Consider the following 22,825-nt stretch of genomic DNA (forward strand, 5'->3'; position numbering starts at 1 on the left):
TTTTGGAGGTCATTCCAAAAAGGTTTGGGTACCAAAGTGAAGCTAAGAACCTCTTTTTATCCCAAAACGAATGGCAAGCGTAGCGCATGATTCAAACTCTTGAAGATATGCTTAGAGCTTGTCTAATTAGTTTTAAGAGAAACTGGGATATACACTTTCCGATGGTTGAGTTCTCATATTATAATATATACCATTCAACTATATCTATGGCTCCTTTAAAAAACTTGTATAGTAAGAGATGTAGATCTCTAATGGAATGTTATGAAGTGGGAGAGTCTTCACTCTTGGGTCCCCAATTAATTTATAAGAAATTTGGAGAAAGTTCATATGATAAGGAATCGGTTGAAAATAGCCTATTGCAGGGAAATGTCTTAGGCCAACCATAGGAGAAGGGATTTAGAATTTGAAGAGGGGGATAAAGGATATCAAAAAATTCAACCTATGAAGGGAGTAATGAGATTTTGCAAGAAAGGGAAGTTGTGTCCACGTTATGTGGGTCCTTCTAAAATTTTGCAAAGAGTTGGCAAGGTTGCATACGACTTGACATTACCTTGTGAATTTGCTTCTGTTCATTCGGTGCTCCATGTCTACAAGCTTAAAATGTGCATCGGTGATCCCAAGTCTATTCTTTCGATTGAGTGTATAGGTGTAGAAGAGAACCTCTCCTATGAGGAGGTTCCGGTTGAAATCCTTTATAAACAAGTAAATAAGTTGAGGAACAAGGAGGTGGATTTCGTAAGGTGCTATGGAGCAACATGGGAGGTCGAGGCCAATATGAAAGTTCCAGTACCCTTGTCTCTTTGATCATTAAGGTCAGTTGTTCCTATTAATAATGAGAATAAATAGTTAATTGCATTTGACTTGTTTTGAAAATATTAATGATGAAGGTTTTTGCTAAAATGAAGTTTCATGCGAAAAATGTTCTTTTTCTTGTTTTTGTACCCATTGCGTACTTGGTATGTTATTGCTTTTATGAAATGATATTGAGCATGGTGGTAGGTTGAATTTTTTGAATAATTGAGTCGTTAATGATATTATGAGCCCATGTTGTTGTGAGAAGGAAATTCTTCATGTTTTGATGAGAGCTCTTATATGTTGTAAATGATATTTTGAGTTACTTTGTGTAAATGTTATGTTGATACGAATTGAGTTGTACCTCATACTGAATTTTGCTTGTTGTTTGTTGGGATGATAGTACTGGGTCTATCCTTTCCCTTCAAAAGATTTTTAGTGTCATTCGGGGACGAATGTTTCTAAGGGGGGTGGGGGTATTGTAACAATTAGAGTGTCTAAAATGTAATCTTAGAGACTTACAAGAGTGTCTAAGAGTTGTAACATTGTTTTAAGGTCAATAATAGTGTATAAAAGTCATTTAGGATGTATTAGAGTCAAAATGTCAACGAACGTCAATGACATCAGGAGACTGGTGCAAATGGTGCTAGTGTGCCTTAGCCAATTTGATGGGGGGTTTTTGAGTCGGGATTTGATGATATTTGGAAGTAATGTGTCTTAAATGTATTAGAGTTTGTTTAAGGTCGAAACTTCCAGGTAAGACTCCCTATAGACAAACCAAGGGCCCTTGAGGAGGACCCTTGCAATTTGGCTAAAAGTTCTGTAAGACAGTAGCCATCGACGAGGGGCAAGCTACGAGGCATGGTCCAATTGACGGGGCGTCAATGGACACCGTCTATGGTCACATAGAAATTTTCATTAATGGGTCATTTTGACATGTCTCTGACCAAAGCGAAGATTGCACAGGAAGGTGGGGGTCCTGGCTGTCGACTAACTTACGGCCCGTAGGTCGGGGTCTCATAGGTCAGGCCTGGTATTTTATGGTGAGTTTTAAGCATTTTCATTTAATTAATTAGTTTGTTGGTTAATTAATTAGGGTTTAATTGAGGTCCAATTAAGTTACTTAAGGAATTATATAAAGTCGTAAGCCTAATTAGACTAACCTAACTCTCACAATTCCAACAACCCTATTACTCTTCCTTCTCTCCACTTTTTCTCTCCCAAAGAAACTCCATAGAAGACCAAAGTAAAAGAGGGTTCTAGGAAAGCAAAAATAATAATTTTCTCCATCAATATTCAACAATTAATTAGGTATGAGATCCTTTCATCTTTGGGATACCTTTTCCCAAAGGGTTCCTCAAAAATTGATTGTAAAAAGATGAGTTTCATGTGGTTTTCTTTCTATTACTAAATTGATCTTCTCAATTGCATTGTCTATGGTTTATTTTGATTATTATGCTTAGATTATGATGTATTATTATTCAATTGTTCTAGTTCATGATTAATTAACCTAGTATGTGAAGTAGATCATGAAATTGACCAAAGTCCCTAACCCTAGGTTTCAACTACTGATGAATTGATGTGTAGTGATTCAATTGACTTAATTATTGTATTAGTTACTATTTTGTAATTATATAACACCCATATTTGGGTTGAATTGGATGGCTGATGGTAAAACCTTGGATGATGGCTTGTGAAGGACGTTTGGGTAAGTTTTGTGTCTCAAACCTTTACTTCGATTATGATTACTTGTGTTTGGTGAGGAAGTTAAACTGGAGTATACATTATGATGATATTGATTAGGGTTTATATTATGTTGAATTGAAATGTCTTATCTTACGAATTGTGAGATCATGTTAAGGTTGTAATGATATAAGGATGGTGTTGATTCACTTGTGTGCATTACTATGATGATATATGATGTTGACTCAATATTAGGATTGTATTGAAATATTATTCTCATGCAATTCCTAATGAGTTAATTAGGATGATCTATAAGGGGTTAGTCTATTATGACCTAAAACTAAGTTATGATTATTGCTGAAAGACATTTGAAAAGGGACTCTAGCTTAGAACAGAGTGAACTAGTAGTTAGGAGTGTCCCTTCCCTCATAGGTAAGACAAGTCACTATTGTACTCATGAGATTGGATAATATAATGCATGTATCATAAAGAGGGTCCCAACTACATCTCCTATTTATTGAACTATGTATCCCACATACGAATACTAGCTAGTGGATCCACATAAAAACTATGTTCATGTTTTGGTACTACCTTGGCAAGTAGTCCACCTTCTTTCGGTGTAGGGTTCCATGACACCAGATTCCACATTGGCTCAGGTGGTCTATGTTTGTTAAGGAAAGATCTTCCTGAAAATAAAATGAAGTAATAAAGTGAACTCTAACTAGGATGACTTAAGGGGTTTAACTTAGTCTAGATAAGGGTAAAGAACTCTACCTATACATTGCACTAGTTGGTCTTGGGGGAAGTCTAGGGAGGATGTTTTTATGTTTTATGCTCTAATAATGTGAATGAAATGTCTACTTTAACTTTATATATTGATGATACTATATGATGTTAGTTTAATTTGTTAACATGCTATGCTATTGGTCGATATTGCTAATATGCTGATGATTGCTATTTATGCTATGTTATGAGATGGTCGTCATTGCTTATGATTATTATTGGGTTTACTTGATGAAGTAAGGTTATGGGGATTTACTTGGTCATTGCACTTGTATACTTGATAAGGGATTATGAGTAAGGGTCTTGCATGTATTGTTATGACATAAAATCTTATATGTGCATTGTTGATATAACATGATGTTGGAGTGGTGTTCGACAAGGTTCTAATATGCTATTGATCATGTTGACTTGGTTATACTTGATGATGTTGGTTTTCTGTTGAATATGCTATTGTCTTAATGAATATGTTGTTATTGTTATATCACTCTACCTATGTTACATTATTATAGTTTAAAGACACTTATTTCACTCATGTTGTTTCAAGACATTATCATAATCCCTAAGTGGCACTTTTACATTTGTGTAAGGGATATTCCCGTATTGTTATTTTCCTTTTAGATGGCTTAATATGAGACTTCTGTTTTATGACGATATTATGTATATTGTCTATATGTGGCATAAAAGTAGAGAACTATGTTTTTCTTATACGAGAAGTGTATGTATACTCGTTATATATATATTTTGTGTATGCGAGAGGTCTAAGTAAATATCATGAAGTTATGTAGATAAAATATTTTAATTATCCGCACTTTTTAACTGATGAATGTAATGACGAATGCTAAGAGGTTAGTCTTAGTCCTCTTCGAGGACAACGATACCAACTACTTCTTGGGGGTGCTCCCTGAATGTGACAAACTTTGTATCAGAGCATGATGTCGAATTTCTATGGAAACAATTTCTCATTACACCACGTATATGTATATTCTTATTCATAATTATTAAGCGCGCCACACTTATGAATGAGAGACTATGTGATGTTTAGAAAACTCTAATCTCCGTGTATTCCTATGTCGTGCCTCTAGTGTCTTGTTATGGTCTTTCACCTAAATCTTGTATTGTGGTAATTGGTTTGAATACTCGAAGAGAAGATGCTAGAAGGGCCGAATAAGAAATGGAAAATGTGGGAGATCATGACAACCAGGTGCCTCCACAATACAACCAGGTGCCTCCACAATACAACCAAGTGCCTCCACTTGAAGAAGTTGCTATGGGTGATCAAGTTCCGATTGTTCCTCTACCGATGACCGGTGGAGAGATAAGGGCAACCATTCTCACTTTAACCCAATACATGACCTTTAAACCAAATTCCATCACTTCACAAGTCCAACCCATGACGATCCAAGTAAATAGGGAGGTTGGGCCTTGAGTGCCTCTACATGCTAAAAATATTGCCTCACATTTGAGAGACTTCACTAGAATGAATCCACCTATGTTCTTCGGGTCGAAGTCGGACGAGGAACCTCAAGATTTTCCTTATGAAGTCTGTAAGATTCTCTATGCTATGGGTGTGACTTCAATTGAGAAGGACGAGTTGGCCTCTTATCAACTCAAAGATGCGGCCCTAACTTGGTACACAAAATTAAGAGATAACAAAGCACTAAGGGGTGGTCTGGTGACTTGGAGATCTTCAAGAGGGCATTCCTTAATAGGTTATTTCCTAGAGAGGTGAGGGAATCTAAGGTGGAAGAATTCATCAACCTTCGTCAAGGAGGTATGAGTGTACATGACTACCCTTTGAAGTTTACTAAGTTATCCAAGTATGCTCCATCCTTGGTTTCAAACCCAAGGGATGAGAAGAACTATTTTCTTACGGGGGTGTCAGATGACTTGGTGGGAAAAATGTCGTTCGGCATGCTTCATGATAATATGAATATTTTTCGTCTCATGGTTCATGTTCAACAAGTGGAAGAAACTAGGTTAAGGAGAAACAAAAGGAAGTCCTAGAGGGTCAAGTCTTATGATGGTGGTCATTCTGAGGGTAGGTTTGACATTCAAGATAAACCTAGATTCAAAAAGAGGTTTTCTAATCATATTCCTTCCAAATTTCATAAGGCTCGTGATGATAGGGTGTCTAACCCTATGTCTTAAAAGAGAAGAGGTACTAGTTCCTTAACTAAGAAACCAACTTGTGAAAAGTGTTGCAAGAAGCATTATGGTGATTGCCTTGTTGGGACAGACAATTGCTTTTGGCATCGAAAGAGTGGCCATATAGTTAAGGATTGCCCTAATCTGAAGGGGCAAGACAAAGGAAGTGGGCAAGATCAAGCTAGTGGTACTAATGTGGATTCTCTAAAGAAGAATTGCTTTAATGCTCGTCGCTCTAGGGGATGAACAAGAGAGTTCTTCGGATATGGAGACTGTTATATTACAAGTCTTCTCGATTGATATTTATGCTTTACTCAGGGGCGCTATATTATCTTTTGTTACTCCCTTGATAGGTAGGAAATTTGATGTTCTGCTGATTTCCTAGATGAACCTTTCATTGTAACTACCAGGGCAGATGAGTCGGTGGTTGCAACGAATGTATATAGAAAATGTCCTATAATGTTGCCCAATAGGATTACTTATCTTGAATTAGTACAACTTGATATGGTCGATTTTGATATCATCTTGGGGATGGATTTGTTGCATGTTTTTTTGGCTTCTATTCGTAGAGCTCGTATCATTTCTTTTCTTAAGGCTTGTAAAATGATCTCAAAAGGATGTTTATACCATATTGTAAAATTCAAAGATTTAGTCTCCGAAAATCCTCTCATTGAGTTAGTCCCTGTAGTAAGGGAATTTTCGTAGGTCTTTCCTAATGATATTCCCGGGATCCTTCCCGAACTTGGAATGGATTTGCTACCAGATCCCAACCCCATTTCAATTCTTCCTAATTGATGGCTCCAGCCGAATTGAAAGAGTTGAAGGCTCAACTCAAAGAATTACTAGACAAATGCTTCATTATAACTAATATTTCTCCAAGGGGTGCACCGGTGTTGTTTGTGAAGAAGCAGGATGGGTCCCTTAGAATGTGCATTAATTTTAGGGTGCCTTTTCTTACTTAAACTCAAGTCATGACCTCTCAAGCTAATGCCGTCACTTATCAAGTTGAAGCTATGACAGCCCAAATGTATAGGGAGGTTGGACCCTGAGTGCCTCCACATGCTAAAACTATATCCTCACGTTAGAGATACTTTACTAGAACGAATCCACCTATGTTCTTCGGGTCGAGGTAAGATGAGGACCCTAAAGATTTCCTTTATGAGATCTATAAAATTCTCTATGTTGTGGGTGTTACCTCAATGGAGAAGGCCGAGTTGGCGGCCTAACAACTCAAAGATGTGGCCCAAACTTGGTACGTGCAATGGAGATATAATAGGGTAATAAGGGTTGTCCGGTGACTTTGTTGATATTCAAGAATACTTCCCTTGATAGGTTATTTCCAAGAGAGATGAGGGAAACTAAGGTGGAAGAATTCACCAACCTTCATCAAGGAGGTCTGAGTGTACTTTACTACAATTTGAAGTTACTAAGTTGTCCAAGTATGATCCATCCTAGGTTTCAAACCCAAGGGATGAGATGGGTTGTTTTCTTATGGGGATGTTCGATGTCTTGGTGGAAGAATGTAGTTTGGATATGCTTCATGATAATATAAATATCTCCCAACTCATAGTTCATGCTTAAGAACTGGAAGAAACTAGTGTAACGAGAAAGAGTACGGAGGCCAAGAAGGCCAAGTCTTATGAAGGTGGTTCCTCTAACAGTAGGATTGACATTCAAGACAACCCTAAGATAAATAAGAGGTTTTCTAATAAAGTTCCTTCAAAATTTCCCAAGGCTCATGATAATAGGGTGTCTAACCCTATGTCTTAAAAGAGAAGAGGTACTAGTTAACCAATCAAGAAGACATCTTATGAGAAGTGTGGGAAGAAGCATGACGGTGATTGCTTAGTTGGGACGTACAATTTCATTGGGTGTGGAAAAAGTGGCCACAAGGTTAAGGATTGCCCAAATTTGAATGAGCGGGACTAAGGGAGCAGGGAAGCTTAAGCTAGTGGTTCTTATGTGGATGCTCCCAAGAAGAATCATTTTTATGCACTTCGCTCAAGAGGTGAACAAGAGAGTTCTCCCAATGTGGTGACCAGTAAGAGTCTTCTCCATTGATGTTTATGCTTTACTTAATCTGGGTGCTACATAATCCTTTGCTACTCCATTAATAGCTAGGAAGTTTGATATTTTACCCGATATCCTAGATGAACCTTTCATGGTAATTACCCCGGTAGGTGAGTTGGTGGTTGCAAAGAAGGTATATAGAAATTATCGTATAATGTTGCCCAATAGAGTTATTCATGTTGAATTAGTAGAAGTTGATTTTGTCAATTTTGATGTCATCTTGGGTATGGATTGATTGCATGATTGTTTTGATTCCATTGATTGTAGAACAAGAATAATTAAGTTCAATTTTCCAAATGAACCCTTTTTGGAGTGGAAGGGAAAAAAAATCTATCCCTAGAGGTCGTATCAGCTCTTATCTTAAGGCTTGTAAAATAATCTCAACGGGTTGTTTATACCATATTGTAAGGGTCAAAGATATAGACTCCGAAAATCCTCTTATTGAGTTAGTCCCCATAGTAAGGGAATTTCTGAAGGTCTTTTCTAATGATCTTCCCTAGATCCCTCCCGAACAGGAAATTGATTTTTGGTATTGATTTGATACCGGATACCAACCCCATTTAAATTCCTCCTTATCAATTGGCTTCGACCAAATTGAAAGAGTTGAAGTCTCAACACAAAGACTAACTAGACAAAGGCTTCATTAGACCTAGTATTTCTCCATGGGGTGCACCAGTGTTGTTTGTGAAGAAGAAGGATGGGTCCCTTAGAATGTGCATTGATAATCGCGAACTCAATAAGGTCACTATTAAGAACATATATCCTCTCCCTCAAATTGACGACTTTTTTGATCAACTCCAAAGGGCAAGCTATTTTTCTAATATTGACTTGATATCGGGGTATGACTAACTTAGGGTGAGAGGTGAGGATATAACAAAAATAGCATTGCAGACTAGATATGGTCACTATGAGTTCTTAGTTATGTCTTTTTGTCTCATTAATGCCCCGGCGGCATTTATGGACCTCATGAATAGGGTGTTTCGAAGTTACCTAGATTCATTTGTCATTGTCTTCATTGACGACATCTTGGTATATTCAAAAAATGATGGTATACACATGGATTATTTAAGGGTGGTGTTGCAATTACTCAAAGGGAACAAACTATTTGCCAAGTATAGAAAATGTGAGTTCTGGTTAAGGTCAGTGACATTTCTTTGTCATATCATCTCTAGGAAGGGGTTGAGGTTGATCCAAAGAAAACCGAGGATGTCAACTATTAGCCTAGGCCATTGACTTCAATTGACATTAGGAGCTTTTTGGGTCTAGCGACATAGTATAGAAGGTTTGTGGATAGTTTTGCGTCCATTACATCATCCCTGACTACCTTGACTCAAAAGAATGTTAAATTTTAGTGGTCGGAGGCATGTGAAAGAAACTTCAAAATCTTAATAGAGAGGATTACCTCCGCTCTGGTCTTGACTCTACTGAAGGGTATCAAGGGCTTCATGGTATATTGTGATGCATCCTATGTGGGCTTGGGGTGTGTGCTTATGCAACAAGGGAAAGTAGTAGTATATGCTTCTAGACAACTTAAGATGCATGAGAAGAATTATTCAACTCATGATTTTGAGTTAGTGGCCGTGGTATTTGCCTTAAAGATATGGATATGTGTATGGTGTCCATGTTGATGTGTATACCGACCACAAGAGTCTCCAATATGTGTTCACTCAAAAGGAAATAAATCTCCGTCAAGAAGGTGGTTGGAATTACTAAAGGATTACAACATGAGTGTTTCCAATCACCACGATAAGGAAAATATAGTTACGGATGCTCTAACTCGTATGACCATGGGTATTGTGTCTCATTTAGCAAAATCCAAGAAAGACCTAGTGAAAGATGTTCATCGGTTGGATAAATTGGGTGTTAGATTGGAAGATTCTCAAAATGGAGTTTTTATGGTCCACCATAACTCTGAATCATCTTTGGTGGTTGAGGTGAAGTCTAAACAACCCCTTGATCAATCATTGATGTATTTAAAGAAATTAGTTCTTAGTAAGATTAATTGGTCATTCTCCTTGGGGGGTATGGTGTCTTGAGGTATGAAGGGAGGTTGTTTGTGCCCAAGGTTGATGACTACAGAAACATGATTATTGAGGAAGCTCATGGTTTGCGTTATTACATTCATCCGGGTTCTATAAATATGTATCATGACCTTAGGAAAGTGTTTTGATGGGAAGGATTTAAAGGTTACATAGTGGAATTTTGTTGCAAAATGTCGAAATTTCCAACAAGTGAAAGCCTAACAACAAAAGCCGGGTGGTTTGAATTAAGAAATCCAAGTTCCCACTTGAAAGTGGGAGGACATAATGTGGATTTAGTTGTTGGTTTTCCTCAGTCAATAAAGCAACATTACTCCATATGGGTGGTTGTAGATAGGTTTACCAAATTCGCTCATTTTATTCTTATCAAATCCACTTACTTGGCAGAGGATTATTCAAGGATCTTCATAGATGAGATTGTGTGTCTCCATGGTATTCCTTTATCCATCTTATCTGATAGGGGTTCATAATTCACATCTAGGTTTGTACGTCATTTCGAAAAGGGTTTTGTACCAAGGTGAAGCTAAGTTCAACTATTCATCCCCAAAGGGATAGTCAAGCGGAGTATACTATTCAAACCCTTGAGGGTATGCTTAGAGCTTGTATAATTAACTTCAAGGGAAATCGGGATAAACTTGGTTGAGTTTTCCTATAACAATAGTTAACATCCATCTATATTTATGGCTCCTTCGGTGCCTTGTACGGAAGGAGGTGTAGGTCTCCAATTGGATGGTTTGTAGTGGGCGAGTCTTCACTTTTGGCTACCGATTTGATTTATAAGACTTTGGAGAATGTTCATATGATAAGGAACCTCTTGGAAACAGCATATAGTTGGAAAAAGTCTTATGCCAACCATAGTAGAAGGGATTTAGATTTTGAAGAAGGGGATAAAGTGTATCTTAAAATTTCACCCATGAAGGAAGTGGTGAGATTTGGCAAGAAAGGGACATTGAGTCCCCATGATGTGGGTCCCTATGAGATTTTTCAAAGGGTTGGTAAGGTTGCATATGAGTTGAAGTTACCTAGTCAATTGGCTTCAGTTCATCCAGTGTTTCCATGTCTTCATGCTTAGGAAGTTTATCGATGATCCCGAGTCCATTCAACCTATTGAGGGTCTAGTTGTTAAAACAAGGAGGTGGCTTCCGTAAAGATGTTATGGAAGAACAACCTAGTTGACGGTGCAACTTGGGAGGCAGAGGCCGACATGAAGTCCCGTTACCCTTGTAGATTTGATAACTAAGGTAGTTGTTCCTTTATAAGTGAAAATAATGAGTGTATTTGAAGTTGCCTTGATTTTTTATCGAATGATGAAATATATGTTTTGTTACACTGAGTTACAGTGAACTAGGCCTATAGAAGTGAATGTTTTTTAAAAAATACTCTTTTACTTGATTTGAACTCTTGTGGGGTATTTTGGTATGTTGTTCCTTCATGAGTTGTATTGAGAATGATGATATTTGTTGAAGAAGGCTTTGGTATAAGTGAATAAGCATGCAATGGATATTGAACTCTTATGAGTAGAAAATGATGTTTTTAGTTGCATTGTGAAAAAGGTCATATAGTTATGTTGATTTGAATTATAACTCATGTTTTGATATGTTTTTGTTGGTTGGGTTTGTAGTCTTGAGTCTATTCCTTCCTTTCAAATAATTTTTGTGTCATTCGGGGACAAATTTACTAAGGAGGGCTATTCTAATACTCAAAAAGTCTAATGACGATTCTAAATCCTAACATGGGAGTCTAAGAGTTGTAACACTCTTTTAATGTCAAATATAATGTGTATAAATCATTTGGGAAGTTTAAGAATCAAAACGTCAAGGAACGTCCATGACGTCTGGAAACTAGTTCAAGAGGTGATAGCGTGCCTTAGTCTATTTGACTAGGTATTAAGAGTTGGAAAATGATGAAATTTGGTGGGAAGGTGTCTAAGACGTATTAGAGTTATTTTATAGTAGAAACGTTCGGGTTTGACTCCCCAAGAATCAACAAACGAGTTCTTGAGGAGGACCTTTCTTGTTTCGTAAAAAGTTGTCAAAGGCAGTGCCATCGACGGTTTCCAACCCAGAGGTGTAGGACAATCAAAGGTGCATGGATGATAACTTAGAAATTTTGTCCAAGGTTCCATTTTATACACTCTCTGAGCAAAACAACGAAGGAGCAGCGCGGAAGGGACTCTAGCCGTCGACTGACCTACGGCACGTAGGTCGGCTTCTCGTAGGTGAGGTCACTATTTTGGCTTCCACTTTTTAGTTAATTAAATTAATTAATCAGGTGGTTATATAATTAGTTAGGGGTTAAGGGAGGTCTAATTAAGTTAGTTAATGACTTCTATAAATACGCAAAACCAAATTAAACAAAACCTTACTCTCATAGTTCCCAAAACCCAATTGCTCTTCCTTCTCTCTCCCAAATAGAAGAACTCCATTGAAGGCTAGGTCAAGGTCTAAGGGATGAAATAAGGGCATTTTCTTCGTCATTCTCCATCAAATAAAAGGTATGGGATACTTTCATCTTGGGATTCCTTTCCCCAAAGGGTGCTTTAAAATTTACTTCAAAAAGATGAGTTTCATGTGGGTTTCTTTCTATTACGAAATTGATCTTCTCTATTGCATTTTCTATGGTGTATTTTGATTATTATGCTTACATTATGATTTATCATTATTAAATTATGCTAGTTCTTGATGAATTAATAATGTATCTTAAGTAGATCATGAAATTGACCGAAGTCTCTAACCCTAGGTTATGAACTAGTGATGAATTGATATTTAGTGATTCAATTGACTTTGTTATTATTTTATTTTCTATTGTGTGATGATATTACACCCATTTTTGTGTTGAACTTGAAGGTTGATGGTAAAACCTTGGATGATAGCTGGTGAAAGAGATTGGGGTAAGTCTTGTGATCTCAAACCATTACTTCAATTATGATTACTTGTGTTTAGTGATGAAGTTATATTGGAGTGTACCTTATGATGAGGTTGATTAGGGTTGATACAATGTTCAATTGAAATGCATTATATTATGAATTGTGAGATCAGTTTAAGATTGTCATGCTATAAGGATTGTGTTGATTCACTTGTGTGCATTAGTATGATATGATATATTATGTTGAACACGCAATGGGGGTTCCTTTAAAAGGTTATTCTCATGCAACTCATATTGAGCTTATAATGATGATATACAAGAGGTTAGTCTCCTATGACCTAAAACTAAGTTATGATTATTAATGAAAGACATTTCAAAAGGGACTCTAGATTAGCACCTAGTGAACTAGTAGTGAGGTGTGTCCCTTCCCACATAAGGAAGGTAGGTTCACTATTTTATTCATGTGATTGGAGAACATAATGCATGTAACATAAAGAGGGTCCCAACAATATCTCCTAGTTCTTTAAATATGTTGCCCCCCATAGGAATACTAGCTAGGGGATCCACATAGACACTATGTTCATGTTTTGGTCCTACCTTGTCAAGTAGTCCACCTTCTTTCGGTGTAGGTTTCCATGACACCGGATTCCACATTGGATCATGTGGTCTATGTCGGTTAAGGCAATATGTTCCCAAAATTAAAATGAAGTAATAAAGTGATCTTTATCTAGGATAACTTGAGGGGTTTGAATTAGTCTAGGTAGGGGTATGGGGCTCTACCTATACATTGCACTAGTTGGCCTTGAGGGAAGTCTTAGGTGGATGTTCTTATGTTTAATGCTATAATAATGTGAATCAAATGTCTAATTTGACTTTAAATGTAGATGATATTATATGAAGTTGGTTTCATTTATGAACATGCTATAGGTCTATATTTCTAAATATGTTAATGATTACTATTTATACTGTTATGAGATTGTCGGTATTGCTTGTGATTATTGATTGGGTTTACTTGATAAAGTAAGGTTATGGGGCTTTACTTGTTCATTGCACTTGTATACTTGATAAGGTATTATGAGTAAGGGTCTTGTATGTATTGTTATGACATAAACTCTTATATGTGCATTGTTGATATAACATGATGTTGGAGTGGTGTTCGACAAGATTCTAGTATGCCATAAATTATGTTGACTTGGTTATACTTGATGATGTTAGTTTTCTTTTGAATATGCTATTGTCTTAATGAATATGTGGTTATTTTCCTATATGAGATATTGATTGTGCATAAGGCTTTTCAAAATAGATTGGCATGGTTTAGAACAAATGTCCTCTCTAGAATAATTTAGATCTAGTGTGGCAAGTATAAGTGATGTTCTAACCCCATTTCTCCCTTTTCCCCAACATTTAAGGTTCCAGTTATTGAAGGGTTCGTGACCACTTTGAAGGAAGGCTTGGACTATTTCTCCAAGTGTGGGTATGTCCTCATGGTCCAAGGATGATGCCTTTCTATAACTCTACCTATGTCATATTATTATAGTCTAAATACACTCATTTAACTCATGCTCTTTCAAGACATTGTCGTAAGCCCTAAGTGAAACTTTTACATTTGTCTAAGGGCTATGCCCGTATTTTTATATTCCATTTAGATGGTTTAATATGAGACATCCCTTTTAAGACTACATTATGTGTGTTTTCAATATGTGGCATAAAGGTAGAAGACTATCTAATCTTCTTATATGAGGAATCTTTGTATACTCGCTATAAATATATTATGTGTGAGCGATAGGTCTAAGTAAACCTCATGAAGTATATCTAGATAAAAGGTTTTAATTTTTTGCACTTTTTAACTAATGAATTTAATGACGAATGTTAATAGGTTAGTGTTAGTCCTCTTCGAGGACGATGACACCAGTTACTTAATGGGGGTGCTCCTTGGATGTGACAGTTTACCCTTCTTGCTCAGTTTTTGTATTAATGTTATACTCTGCATCTTTTTCGTGACCAACTCTTGTGGCGATCGTTCACGTCATTTTTTACAGCATTTGGGCATCGAAGACTAGGGTGAGCACTTTGAAGCTTTGTCAAATGCTACTATAAATTCCTATGAACAAACCAAAATCCTCCTTATTCTCCCAATTTCCCCTATTTGTTCTCCTTTTTTCTTCCCAACAACTTCCCTTCATTAGCTTTATCCACCAAACAAAAATCAAAATCAACCAACACATACTTTTAGAGATGAACATGTCTTTGATTTATTCTTGGAAATATATCTGGCTGGTAATAACAATGATTTATGGTTAGATTGTTACACTGATACCATTCACCAAAACTCATCCATTTCATTATTTTTGTCATGACCATTCTATGCTGATACATTTTCAATTTAGTTAAGCAAGTGGCACTACGTTAAGACGTGTATCGATCATAATGAGAATGGAATTCTCCGTAATGTAAAAGTAATAAAAGAGGAAGAGTCAATTCCCATCCCTTCTCGACTAGATAAAGGAGATATGAATTCCGTCTAGTCTGTGCAAAAAAATTGTAGAGGTGAGAATTGATTTGGATGGATGACGTTCGTAAATGATACAAGGTTAGAGAGATTCTTTCAAACAACTGGTATCTCTATTCTCTTATGTCGGCATAATTGTGAAACATTTAAGTTTTATTTTATGTTCTACAACTTTCTATATCGTGGGAACTGTATAGTAACAAGTCTGATGTCAACAAAGTCCTCACTTCAAACTATGTACCATATTCGTCCCAAAATTGTTCTCGAGAGTAGAGATAAAATTGTGAGAGAGAAAGACAACCACTTCATTAGGGTGGACTCACTGAATAAAAAATGATCATTAGCGGCAATTAATTTTTAACTATCGCTAAATAAATATTTTTCGCGGCAATTATCACTCCTTATATATTTTACCTAAAGCCTTTAGTGAAATTGGTTCTAATGACATTTAACTAATGTAGCAAACACTCTAGCACTCCTTTTTAATGTCGATGTTCAATGTCGCTAAAAGTTGTTTTTGTTTAGTGACAACATCTTCAAAAACCTGTAGTCACCCATGGACAAGTGTATATTGCAGTATCAGAGTAATATCAAGAGAAGGGTTATCAATTCTCACCATAGATAGGGACACAAAATACCCTGAATTCATAAAAAAAATTTGTTTGGAACGAAGTATTAAAGAATGTATGTCATATAACTTTTGGATAAAATCAGACATTTCCTATACATTTCATATTTATTTGGGCCATTACAAGTAACTTTACTATAAATGTTGTACAAAGTCTAAAAGTAATTAAGATAATGAATGATCATGGGTACACTTAAAGAGGATCATAACGAAGTATGTAAAAATGCATATGTTATGAAAGAATTATCGTTGGACTTTCGATGTTATTTTTGTTTCAACATTCATTGTAATTTGGAACTTGGAAAGCATGAGATTATTGTTGTTTTGTTCTAATTTGAGATAATTAACAAGAAAAAAAATGAAGGACAAGGAAACAGTTGTTGGCATTTAAGCTGACATATAGAAGGAATTTGAAGCACGACAAAATTGCAAGAAGCACCAACAATAGCAAAAGAAGTATCAGATAAGAATTAAAATTCAAGCATGCACTAAATGAATATAAAGAACATGACATAACTTACATATCCACCGATCCAGGTATACAAAATTTTCATTCTCGAGCAATTTGTCCTACTTATGCCTGTGTACAAAACTTAAAGGTGCATAGTTAATATATTTAAGTGAAATGGTGACATAGGTATAGTTCCTTATTATGTGAATCCCCTGGTTGAACCACCATAATATTATGAGGGCTTTAGAGTTTTTGTGGTTTGCCAATTGAATGATTTATTAAAAGGAATACATGATCAAAATATAAAAATAGACAACTGACGATTTTACTATGCTCGAGTAGGGTACTTGACTATTTACTTTTCAATATCTTATACAATTTTAAGATAGGTTAAGCGATATCTTTATTTCGATTTTCCATCTTTGGAGGGTGAAAGGGTCATTGAAGTTTCTCTGTTTGTTTTATCTTTAATAGTCTTTGTTCTAATTGATTGTACAACATTAAAATCTCGTTATTTTTTGAGGGCACAGTGTCCGGGATTCTATGTTAATTCACATCTCGCAGGTTAGGAACTTTAAATATGGTAGCATTGAAATCTGCTTGATTCTGAGAAAATTAAGAAAGATAAGAAAAACAATGAAGGGCGACGAAATAGTGATATATCCTACCAATCCTGTCATGTCTCTTCATAGAGAATTAGTGCTAAAACTAACTGATAGTTGTTTACTTTTATTTTCATGTTTTTTTCCTATTAATCTTCAATGTTAAAATAAAATCGTAGTCATTCAATTTATATATCTTCTAAAAATGTTTTAAAAAATTGTTATAAATGTTAATACATACTGGGAAACTTTACTAAATTAGACTTCTTTCAGACTCTAGAGTTGTCGTTATCATTTCCACGTATGCAATCACACAACGCATTTGTTTAGTAAATTAAAAAGGATATTTTTTCCAAATTAACTTATATAAAATATAAATGAAGATAATGAAAATATTTAAGGTAAATGAAGTGTTTTGATAGAAATATTTGTGAATATAGTGTTTTGGCATTATTCAGTGTCCTTGAAAAGAATTGAAACAGCCAGTGCTTTACCCCATATTCTTGATTCATTTCTACATTGGAAGAAAAAAATAATATTGGAATACTACCATTTTATAAGAGGGATTGCTTAAGTGACGTTGTAACAACCGGGTTCCCTCATTATAGAAGTACCAATGTGGGAAAAATCATGGCCGGAAAAACCTTTTCGAAGTACTAGGATTTTCCCAACCTTGTCCAAATTTGGAGGAAATCAGAGACATCAAGGTGTAGGGAAATATTTTAGCAATCGTTTGGAGTAAATATGAATTCAATTACATGAATAGATATATAACTCATTAAGGAATCCATATGACGTTACAAAATTGAATTTTGATAAATATATCTCGTGATTCGATCAAAGCGTTCTAAGCCTTTTTAGAGCGTAGCAGGTTAAGAGTGTGTTGAAATAAGGGGGAATTGAGATTCTCCAAAAAAGATTATTTACTGATTTGTGCCGCTGAAGAGCGCAATGTGTTGTTGCAACGACGCTGCTACAGCGGGATGGGCGACATTAAAGCGGACGAAACGAAACTTAAAATCGTTGTTTCAATGGGGGTCTCACAAGTTTGAAAATGACACTGTAGCGGGACTTTATACCGTTGTACTAACGCAGCTAGAGAAGGATGGGTGCCGCTATAGCAGGATGAGCGCGAGTTGGATCGTTAATTAAACCCCTAAATGGCTTTATTTGGCACATTTTAGCTATTAGAGCTAAAGAGAGACATCTGGGATATTTCAAATCATTTTCCACCAATCTTGAGTCTAATGGCAAGCTTTTCACTCCCCAAAATCACTTTTCAATCCGTAAAATCTAATAGAATGGGTCAATATTGATGGAAAAGGGTTTGTTGATCAATCCTATGGTGTAATTTAACCCTAAGATGACTAGTTGGGATCATGGTTTGATATAGGGTTCATAAAATTGCTAGTAAACTGGGTAATTAGTTATATTCTATTGATACTTGTGTATTATCGATTAAATGTAGACCACGAACAAGCAGAACAAATCTAGAAAGGGAAGGGTCAAGTCTCTTCGTGTTCAAGATTATTTGAGTTAGGTTATGGTTGTGATATCATGATTGTATGATTTATGAATAGTCTTTCTTCATTGTGATACTTGTATATATATGAACGTTGCAATGGTGATCACACTTTTTATAACTAAGATAGAGGAATGATGTAGCCACGAAATTATGATGTAAATGTATTATCTTAATGTTATGACTTGAATCTACACCGTGGACGTGGCCGATACTCATAGACCATTGTTGGTCCCCAAGTGAACCCTTATCCTGGCTGAGTACAAGCAGAAGACTAACTTAAGCATGGACGAATAAAAAACAGAATGAAATTCATCATACTTAAATACGAACTTTAAGTCCAAAGAAAACTTTGTATAATAAAATATATACATCTCGCGATAAAAGGCAAATTTAGTCATTAAGATATCTAACCAAAAAAAATGAAGACTTCTAAACTCTATTGTGTATTAAGAAAGCCTCTAAATGATAATGATGGAAGTCGGGACAAGACCCACAATAACCTAAAAGCTTAAAGTAAATTAAATCCTCTGGAAGCGACGAGGCTCACCATAGCTAACTCGAACTCCATGTGATATCAACGAAGCTCCTATTGATGATCCTGAATACTTGGATCTACTTCATCAAATGATGCAGGCCAAATGGATCAGTACGTGGAAGTACTAGCATGTAAGGGGAATTCTAAAGCATAAATCATTGGCTTGAACTTGATAAAAAGGAAACATATTGTCATCTTTTCAACTCAACTCAAATCAAGAATAAGATACTCAACTAAAAGATATGATATTCAACTCAATAAAGCAGAGATGAACTCAAGATACTCACCCTAAGGTACTAAGCTCAAAATACTCAACTCTTGATATTGAACTAAACTTATTTCAATATAATGAAATTTAAAACATGTTCAATATAAAAAAGGCTGTATAAAAACATGATGTGAACTCTGTGTATATAAAAAGGATACAATATAAATCTTAAATTTATATGAAAATACATTTAACTTAGGTATATAAAAATACAATAACTTCTGTGGGAGTTTCTCTAACTAAAAACTATATTTTAGGAATATAAAAGGATTCATGTAAAAAGAATGACCCATTTCTGCCAATGGTGGCTACATGGTTTTAAGGAGACGTGAGTTATCTGAACACATGCTCGCCCCCAATTCGGTGCTCAATACTACTCAAAAATATATACTAGCTCTTACGTTTTAAAAACATACTTCTTCTATAATTTTAGATAATTACTTAAAATTATCTTCTTAAAGAGGTAACTACTCCTGAAAACTTTTTCATAAAACATATAAAATTCATATTTTAATTTGATCATTGATGAGTTGGGAAGTTATAATGCATAAACATTGATGGTATACTTAGATACCATAATGCTAAAACATTGATGACACACTCGATTGTCATACTAATCATGTTTTATAAACTCTTTCTCAAACTCATCTTTTTTCTTAAAAGAGATAGTACTGGAACTTCTCAAAACCCTTTTGGATATCTCAGTTTCGTCAAAGTACAACATTTACTCTTGGGAATACTTAGTTCCCATACATAATTTTTTAAAAAATGAAGTTTACTTTTAGTCTTTACTTAACTTCAATGCTTAAGTCTTAAAAAATAAACTTAAAATATTTGTAAAAGACTACTTAAATATGGTTCATGTTGAATTACATACGTGAAGAACTCAATGCATGGTTTTCAGTAACCACTGATATAACTCAATACTCAAGACTTAAAACATGAAGATAGAAATCCTCCAAAAGTTACTCAACTGATGGAGTTCGAAGTTATGGACATGAACGACTCGACTCGAAGGGCTACATAACTACATAGAACTAATGAGTACAACTCTTCTCATTCTATTACTTACTTCCTCCAATCTTAGCTTAAATAAATAGTTGATCTCAAAAGATTCATAATTGAACTCAAAAGCTTTCTTGAACTCTACTCATAATTCTCTCTTAAATGTGAATTATGAATTCAAGAGTTATGGTTCATAATATAAAGGATCTCATGATGAAAAACAGACTCATGAAGTATTTTTCCACATTCTCTTACATACATACTCGAGCCTTGGAAAACATCACTAGAAGTTATAGAAGACTCATCAACATGACTCAAAAGGACTTTCTTAGAACGTTCGAAAAAATTCTCAAAACTTAACTCTCAACTCTATCTTGAATTTGAATTATGAATTCAAGGTTATGATCATGTTAGGAATGATTTTAGATAGGAAGAAAAAGTTTCTTGGAGAATCTTGGATAAGAACTTGAATAGAAATCTTGCAACCGTAGCTTGAAGGTGAATGATCAAGAAAACCTTTCTTGATATGCTTGAATTAGTTTCTTGAATCCTTATTGTCAAGAATTATATATATCATTAGTAAGATGAAAATCTGATTGTTTGAACCTATTATTAGTTAAGAAATTCTTTTAGGTCTTTCTTGGAGGTAAAATAACAAAAACGACCATTTTTAATATTTTTTCGTTGGCTAATTCGTAACAACATTGTATAGGTTACTAAAATAGTCATAATTTTTACTCATAAATTGGATTAACGCAAAATTTTTGGCGTTGGAAAGTATATTAGATTACCTTTAATTGGATAGGTTATGACTCACATAACTCTTACTATTTTAAGAGATATGTCCATTTAAAGTTTACCCAAGTATAATCTTAAATCAAAACTCAATGAGACTCAAGAACACTTATCAAAAACTAATAAAAAACTTAAATCCTTAAATTTCAAGAACTAAATTACACTTAACAAATTCTGATTGGCGTGTGGGTGAACGAATCAACCACTATGTAAGTATACATACCTCATAGGGATTAGTCCCATGGAGATATTCCACAACAAGATGCAAGAATCTCGACGAACGCTTGATCCTCTCCTCGTTTCTCCTCTTTTATCATCTTTTCTTGTCTCTTCTTGAACTCTCAACTAGGCATATATTAGGGTTATAAAACTGAACCTAAAAGGATTAGAACTCTAAAATAATACTGAGAACGAATTAGATCTTAATGGGTATGGAAAGGACCAAAATACCCCTCTCTATTTTCGGCTAACTTTCCTTAACTAGACACCTTAATTCAAAAGGTCATATCTCACTCATCCAAACTCGAAACTTAGCAAACTAGGCTTCTATGGAAAAATAGTTTAGAGACCCTTTCCATGTTATATTGTAGCACACGTAACTCCTCCTGTTCTAGGATTTATGTTTTTTTGAAGTTGACCCAAAACTCATACTTAGCTTGACTCTCGAAATTCGGGATTTGTGTTATTTCCAACTTAATTCTTTTTGGAACTCAAGGTGCTACATTTAGTGAACTGACCTTAATACTTAAGAAAATTATAATTTCTAGGTGATATCTCACTCACTACGACTAACGACTCAAGTCACAGTTCGAAAATATTTACGGGGGTTACACTTATTGAAGTACTTGTGATTGTAATGGTGGTGTGTGCATGGGGATCAAATTGCCAAATTCCGCCAAGCTAATTGACATCGATTTCCACACCCAGGCATAAAAGTGGATCGTGTTGCAATATTTCATCATTCTTTGGTTGGATTTCCATGTTTCGACAAGCTAACTTTCGGGTTTGGGTTCATAAGAGGACCAATAATTTGTAAGAATGTGAAATATGATGTCGATTTATTATGTTTATAATTTTGTATATGTTGATATATATATATATATATATATATATATATATATATGTATGTATGTATGTATGTATGTATGTATGTATGTATGTATGTATGTACGTATGTATGTGATTATAATGTTGTTTGACTTGCTTTTTCTGTAGTAGTGGAATAGTCGTGTGATCCTACAGTACACGATTGTTGTGTACTGATTCTTCAAGCGGCTATGGACAGATGTTACTTTGGAGATTAGAGATTATCACACTGACTTCAAGGGATATTGACATCTTTTGGGCTACCATGGTGTTCTCCTTCGTCTATGTGCACCATTTCCGGACTTTACCTTTAGTTTATTTAGTTGAATAGTACAATAGTATTCTATTGTTTATACTTCGTATGCGTTTAAGTAGTTTTGGTACACTGAATTTAAGATATTATGTTTATCTTACACAAATTTTAGTTGTTAAATATTTTTTTAGTGATGGGACTTTTCTTTAAATCATTTAACTTGCTTCCATAATGTAAATGCTTTATTTTAGAATAATTTAATTTCCTTGATAGTAGTATGGTTCTCCCACGAGCTTGTATGTGTGCGTTTCAATCACGATGATTTTTGAGTAGTGAGAAGTTGGTATTACAACCTAGGTTCTCTGATCTCGATGTACTAAACCGAGTCTAAAAGTGTCTCAATAAACTGTACGGGGACACCTTTACTTTTCTTCGAGAGGCTCTAGGACTTTAGAAAATCTATATATTTCTCTTGTCTCCTTTGTGCTATGACTTGATTGCAATTGATATCTTTCGATTCAAATTGACATCTAACTTCTTTTACTCTTTTGTCCGTATATGGTTAATACTAGATATAACGACGTTGGGCCCGTAGTTCCTGTAAATGCTCCAATTCAAAAACCAGTAGCGAGAGGCCATGGTTGAGGAAGAGTTAGAGGAAGATCTTGGGGAATAGGACGTGGGAGAGTTGCACCTACTGTGAGTGAGGTGCCTATTGATAATGTTTTGGTGAATGAGAACCCTCCGACAGATAATGAAGAAATATAAGAGTAAGTTCAGATGGAGGATGT

The sequence above is a fragment of the Solanum pennellii genome, chromosome 1 (genome assembly GCF_001406875.1).
Source record: "Solanum pennellii chromosome 1, SPENNV200".
Classification (NCBI taxonomy): Eukaryota; Viridiplantae; Streptophyta; class Magnoliopsida; order Solanales; family Solanaceae; genus Solanum; species Solanum pennellii.